Raw genomic sequence first — 5733 nt, forward strand, 5'->3', positions numbered from 1 at the left:
CCACTGAAAACATTGATCTCAGTGAATAAATCCATCTGGAAATGTGGACTGAAACGTTTCAGTTCATTACTTCAAAAGAGAAGAAAGAAATCTGGGTAACGGTCAATAAGTGCAGTGACACAACTCTGCCACAAGATGGAGACAGAGTGCACTGTCTTTCAATCAGAGAGGCTTAAAAACAGGATTAAAACACTTTTTTTTTTCCCCAAAGTTTAACTCCACCTGCAGACACATGTAATGGGTGCGTTGTTAATGCACGCCATTAGAAAGAATAAGAGAAAATAAATTTGGGCAGTTCAGAAGACTGGGCACGTCTACATGAGCTGGTGGTGTGTAATTAAAAGCAGAGACTGTAATTCAAGGTTGGTGGAATCCACACCGTGTATTGATATAACACAAGTGAACAAATTATACAAAAGAAATATCCCAAAAACACAAAATAATTAACAAAAAGAAAATATTTACAATACTGCAGCAGTTGACCGGTTGAAGTTTGAATAAAGCGCTTGATCACTGTTCAGGGTTGTTCATTGACAACAACACAAAGCCCTCAAAATAAGCCGTCCGGGTAAATAAATTAACCCCTGGTGATTACATACACAGTCAAAAACCGATGCCAACAACCCAGGAGGGTTTAGTGAAAGTTCAATTGAAAATGTCCAGTTGTATTATCCATGGGAAAGGGGAGTGCGAGCAGGTTGGGCAATCAGTGTCGTGAGGTGTATGGAGGGGAGGACAGGCTGCGAGCCTTCCTACCAGACCAGTAGGACAAAGGCCTGTTGGTTGTAGCTGAGTCCAAGCTATGGTTTCTTGGCTGCCATCAGCTCCACTCCAGTCCAGGATGGAAACCCGGCCTGTTTCAACAACAGGACCAGTAAATGTTTGGCGAGATGTTAACTACCCTGAGCTCAGTTCATGTGTACACAAAAGAAATAATCAATAAAGTAAATCCATAAGGTGCTACATTTTTTACACGTACAATTGAGAAGCATCTCACAGTTCATGTGCACTCAACAGACCAACACACACTCAAATTAACAGATAAACACATCAGCTTGCCAACAAAAGCTTCACATAAGCAATCAATCATGTGTGTCAGGGCTGATGCTACCGCTAATGCTACAGAGCTGCATTAGCCCAGCATAGTATTGAAGCATTCATTCAACCCACCAGTTCCTCACATTAACGGCACATGATGGCAGCTAGGGACTCCCTGCAGGCCCGGCAGTGACTTCTACAAGTGTATAATGCAATACTCAGCACACAGAGTTTGAAACAAAAGCACAGATGAACGATTGTAAAAGCTTGAAACAAACCTGCTCGCAGCTGTCGGCTGGCTTCCCCCCACACGTCTGAGTGGGGAAAGCAGCCGAAGCATGAAAAGCAGGTCACTCTGAGACGCGATTGGCTCGCTCTGTCACGTGACCGGAGTTGTGCGAGGTAGTCAACACGCAGCGTAAAGGTGCATTCAGGTGCACTCAGGACGGATGGAAAATAACTGTTTCCATGATTTTTAACCTGGGTTACACACACAAAACGCTCCCAAGTGGTTCTGGAACAAAGATCTATGTGAAGAATGATGAGGTTGAGGTCAGAATCCTGTGAAATTTAAGATTTTTTTCATTGTTGGTTTTGGATGCTCACATTATTTGACTTTGCAGACAGAAACCAGATGATTTCACAAAGTCCTGCTTGAAGTCTGGAACCTCCCAGCTGGTAGAAAACCAGAGTGAGCGTTCCGGACTGGCTGGGTGAGCCGGGTCTGGTGCTGTGCCGGACTGCAGCTTCTCCTGGAGGCTTCCCTCTCAGGGGCCAAGAAACGTCTCTCAACCTGATTCCAAGTTCCTTCTTTGGTCTCGCTCAGAGAAATAACTCCACTCCACCAGAGATTTGAAATGTTCACCAGATTTTTATTCACTCAAGGTTATAATTCAAAACTGATTAAAAAAAAAAAAAAAAAAAAAAAAGTAAAATACCAAAAAATGAAGAAATCAAAGAGAACTGATTTTGCGTTGGTTCTGTTACGTCTCAAATTTCAGGCATGTATTATTTTAATATGGTCACTTCAGGTGAGCAGTTTTTAGATTCTGCTGCTCATATTAATCTGTTTTTAGTCTAAATTTGGTATCTGGGTAACATCAACCTCGGAGGTCACCTCTCTCCAGATTTCAGGTCAGGGTTCCATCTTTTCTCTGATAATTCAGAAAAGGAAAACTGACAGCGTATCATTCAAAGAGCTCTGAGTGAGAGTGAGAGCGCCACCCACTGGGAAACAGGGTCTACTTATACGCTCCAGTGACATGGACATGTCCTCTGATGCTGTTTCGTTACCAAGGAAACCAGCTGCAGCCTCAATTCTAAAAAAAAAAAAAAAATTATCATAATAATAATAAGGAAGAGAGGAGAAAAACAAGACATGCAGGCAGTGAGATCCACACGAGTTCTTCAGGCCCAGATGGAACCACTCAGGACCAAATACAAACTGGTCCGGTTCCATACGGTTCCACACCTGCTGCAAACCACATCCTGCCTCACCTCGGTGCAGAACAAGCTAATCAGTTGGATTACAGTCACAAAAATATCTGGTCAGTTAAACACAGTCAGCCTGAGGGCAGCAGATGATAATATATGATGAAATGAGCATCCATGATACGACTGAAATCGTATCAATGAAAAAGGAGTAAAAAGGAGATAAAAAAGGACATCCACCGTGGTCCAGTATACGGCAAAACAAGGCTCGTTTTTCCACCAGGGTCCACAAAAGGAAAAGGAACCTTGTTCCACTGTCTGTGGGAACCTGATGAGATTCATCATTGCTGTAAGAAGCTCATAAAAACCATCTGGTCTCCACAGCAGGAAGGTTCAGAGGACCGACTTCATCCCTCCACTGCACTCCGCTCAGCGTCCGCCCGGTCTGCCGATCTGCCCCCTGCTGGCCTGCAGAGACATGACGACACACAGGAGTGAGGAGAGTCTGGCTCCACCCAGAGCTCCAGAGCATCAGCAGAGAGGAGAACAGTACCTTAAAGTACAGCCACAACGCCCCCTGCACCAGCAGCAGAGACAGCGGCACCACCACCCATCTGACCACCACAGCTGTTGGATCTGAACACACAGAGAACAATCAGCGTCTGTCTGAGGACTGCTGGGAGTGAGACCATCAGAGTCCTCCATCTGGGCTCCCTCTTGGTCTGGATCAGGTCTGGGTGGCGCTACAGAGACCAAACCCCTCCAAACATGTCTGTCCCTTCCATCTTCCTCCAGCTCTGCTGGCTGGATTCCAAGTCTCTCCCAGACCAAAGCAGAGAGTCCTGGACCCCCCCGGGGCCTCCTCCCAGTGGGACCTGCCTGCTGGACCTCTAAAGGGGGGAAAACTCACACATGTTCTCTGAAGGGTGGAGTAAAGGAGGAGTCAGCTTCTTCTTACCGGACACAGACAGAGACAGCAGGTGGCTCTCTGACCAGAAGTCATGTCCAAAAACATGGAGGTGATAAACACAGCTGTAGTTTCCACGGTGGGCGGGCTCTGCGTCAGGAAACAGGAAGTGTGCAGAGTGATTGACGGCCGGCTGGGTGGAGTTGTAGGAGGTGTTGGAGGAGGTGAAGGTGAGCTGGAAGGAGCCTCCTGGGTACTGTGGCTGTATGGAGCAGCTGATGGTGAAGGTGGAGCCCCAGACCACCTGGAGCCCCTGCTGCTGGGCCTCAGAGACCCCGAGGATGGAGGAGGAGGAGGACACGGAGAGGACTGGATGGAGCAGCAGGTCTGGAACACACACACACACACACACACACACACACACACACACACACACACACACACACACAAACACACAGAACTGTAACTCTGACTGTGGTGAGTGAGGAACACACCACTGATGAACTTACCTGAGCAGGTGAGATTACTGCTGGAGTCATGTTCATCGAAAAATGAACACTTCATGAAATCAGATCCAGAGTTAAAGCAGTCGTCCGTGATCCCCACTGTCAGTGTGGAGTTGACTGAACGTGTCCGATCTGCAGACACGGCAGAGCCGCAGCGAAGATGTGAACAAAAAACAGCTGCTTTCTCCAAAGACCACCATTGGATAAATGTTGGTCTCCAAACTCCAGACCTCCTGATCTGCAGAGAACCTGCACAGCGACTGTTTTCTCCGACCAGCCTGATTTCAGGAAACCCTGAACGAAGAGAAGAGAGAGAGGATGGAGTGAGAGTGAAGAGAAGAGCAGTGGAAGCTGCAGCTCCTCTTCTACCTGAGCAGGTGAGTCCAGCAGCTTTACCAGGTGAGCAGCTGCTTCTAGCTGAGCCTGAGCTTCTACAGTCCAGCAGAGCAGACTCATGGCCTCCACACTGGAACTCTGGGCTCCACCTGGGAGTCTGCACGTCTCCATAGAGCGCCCCCTGCAGGACTGAAGGAGCCCCGCAGCCCAGCTCCCGACACACCACCTGTGCATCCTGCAGGTCCATGTCTGCTTCACACACTGAGGACCAGGTCTGGTCAGACGGGTTAGTCTTCACCTGCAGTCTGCCTGAACAGCGACTGGATCCATTCAGCAGCCGCACCGAGTCTGAACACAGGACAGGAGGTCACTGCAACTACAGCCTCACACACACACACACACACACACACACACACACACACACACACACACACACACACTGCAGCTACAGCCTCACACGCACTCCAGCTACAGCCTCAAAAAACATTGTTCCTACAACCAGAAACACTGTCGCTACACTCTCACAGGACAGAAGACAGGATCAGAACACAGAACATGTTTTCACAACAGTTTTTTCCTGACAGTGAAACTGAAGAAAACTGAGATGGAAACATTATTTTCTGTGCATGTGTATAAGTGTGCGCGTGCACACACACACACACACACACACACACACACACACACACACACACACACACACACACACACACACACAGGTCATTAACAGAACTGTAACTCTGACTGTGGTGAGTGAGGAACACCCCACTGATGAACTTACCTGAGCAGGTGAGAGTAATGCTGGCGTTATGTTCATTGAAATATGAACACTTCATGAAATCAGATCCAGACTGAAAGCAGTTGTCACTGATTATCACTGTAAATGTGGAGTTTACTGAACGTGTCATATCTGCAGACACGGCAGAGCCGCAGTGAAGATGTGAACAAAATAAAGCTGCTTTCTCCAAAGTCCACGGGAAGATTAATGCTGGTTTCCAAACTCCAGACCTCCTGATCTGCAGAGAACCTGCACAGCGACTGTTTTCTCCCACCAGCCTGGTTTCAGGAAACTCTGAACAAAGAGAAGAGTGAGAGGATGGAGTGAGAGTGAAGAGAAGAGCAGTGGAAGCTGCAGCTCCTCTTCTACCTGAGCAGGTGAGTCCAGCAGCTTTACCAGGTGAGCAGCTGCTTCTAGCTGAGCCTGAGCTTCTACAGTCCAGCAGAGCAGACTCATGGCCTCCACACTGGAACTCTGGGCTCCGCCTGGGAGTCTGCACGTCTCCATAGAGCGCCCCCTGCAGGACTGAAGGAGCCCCGCAGCCCAGCTCCCGACACACCACCTGTGCATCCTGCAGGTCCAGGTCTGCTTCACACACTGAGGACCAGGTCTGGTCAGACGGGTTAGTCTTCACCTGCAGTCTGCCTGAACAGCGACTGGATCCATTCAGCAGCCGCACCCCATCTGAACACCAGGGTTGGGGAGGAACGCAGTACATGTGACACAGTTACGTTAATAGG

The 5733-nt window shown here is 48.4% G+C and overlaps 3 long non-coding RNA genes across 3 annotated transcripts; all 3 read right to left on the reverse strand.

Annotated features, from left to right (window-relative positions):
• Positions 1-402: 402 nt before the first annotated feature.
• LOC115383751 (uncharacterized) lies at positions 403-1645 on the reverse strand. The gene is made up of 3 exons (XR_003930744.1): positions 1317-1645; positions 1171-1234; positions 403-854 (listed from the first exon to the last, which is right to left on the reverse strand). It is a non-coding gene; the product is annotated as an uncharacterized LOC115383751 (long non-coding RNA).
• Positions 1646-1965: 320 nt separating this feature from the next.
• On the reverse strand, positions 1966-3594 carry LOC115383740 (uncharacterized). The gene is made up of 3 exons (XR_003930733.1): positions 3428-3594; positions 3023-3105; positions 1966-2937 (listed from the first exon to the last, which is right to left on the reverse strand). It is a non-coding gene; the product is annotated as an uncharacterized LOC115383740 (long non-coding RNA).
• Positions 3595-3713: 119 nt separating this feature from the next.
• Positions 3714-5426, reverse strand: LOC115383742 (uncharacterized). The gene is made up of 3 exons (XR_003930735.1): positions 5363-5426; positions 3886-4176; positions 3714-3763 (listed from the first exon to the last, which is right to left on the reverse strand). It is a non-coding gene; the product is annotated as an uncharacterized LOC115383742 (long non-coding RNA).
• Between the last annotated feature and the right edge of the window lie 307 nt (positions 5427-5733).

This window comes from Salarias fasciatus (assembly GCF_902148845.1).
Source record: "Salarias fasciatus chromosome 23 unlocalized genomic scaffold, fSalaFa1.1 super_scaffold_20, whole genome shotgun sequence".
NCBI classification, from domain to species: Eukaryota; Metazoa; Chordata; class Actinopteri; order Blenniiformes; family Blenniidae; genus Salarias; species Salarias fasciatus.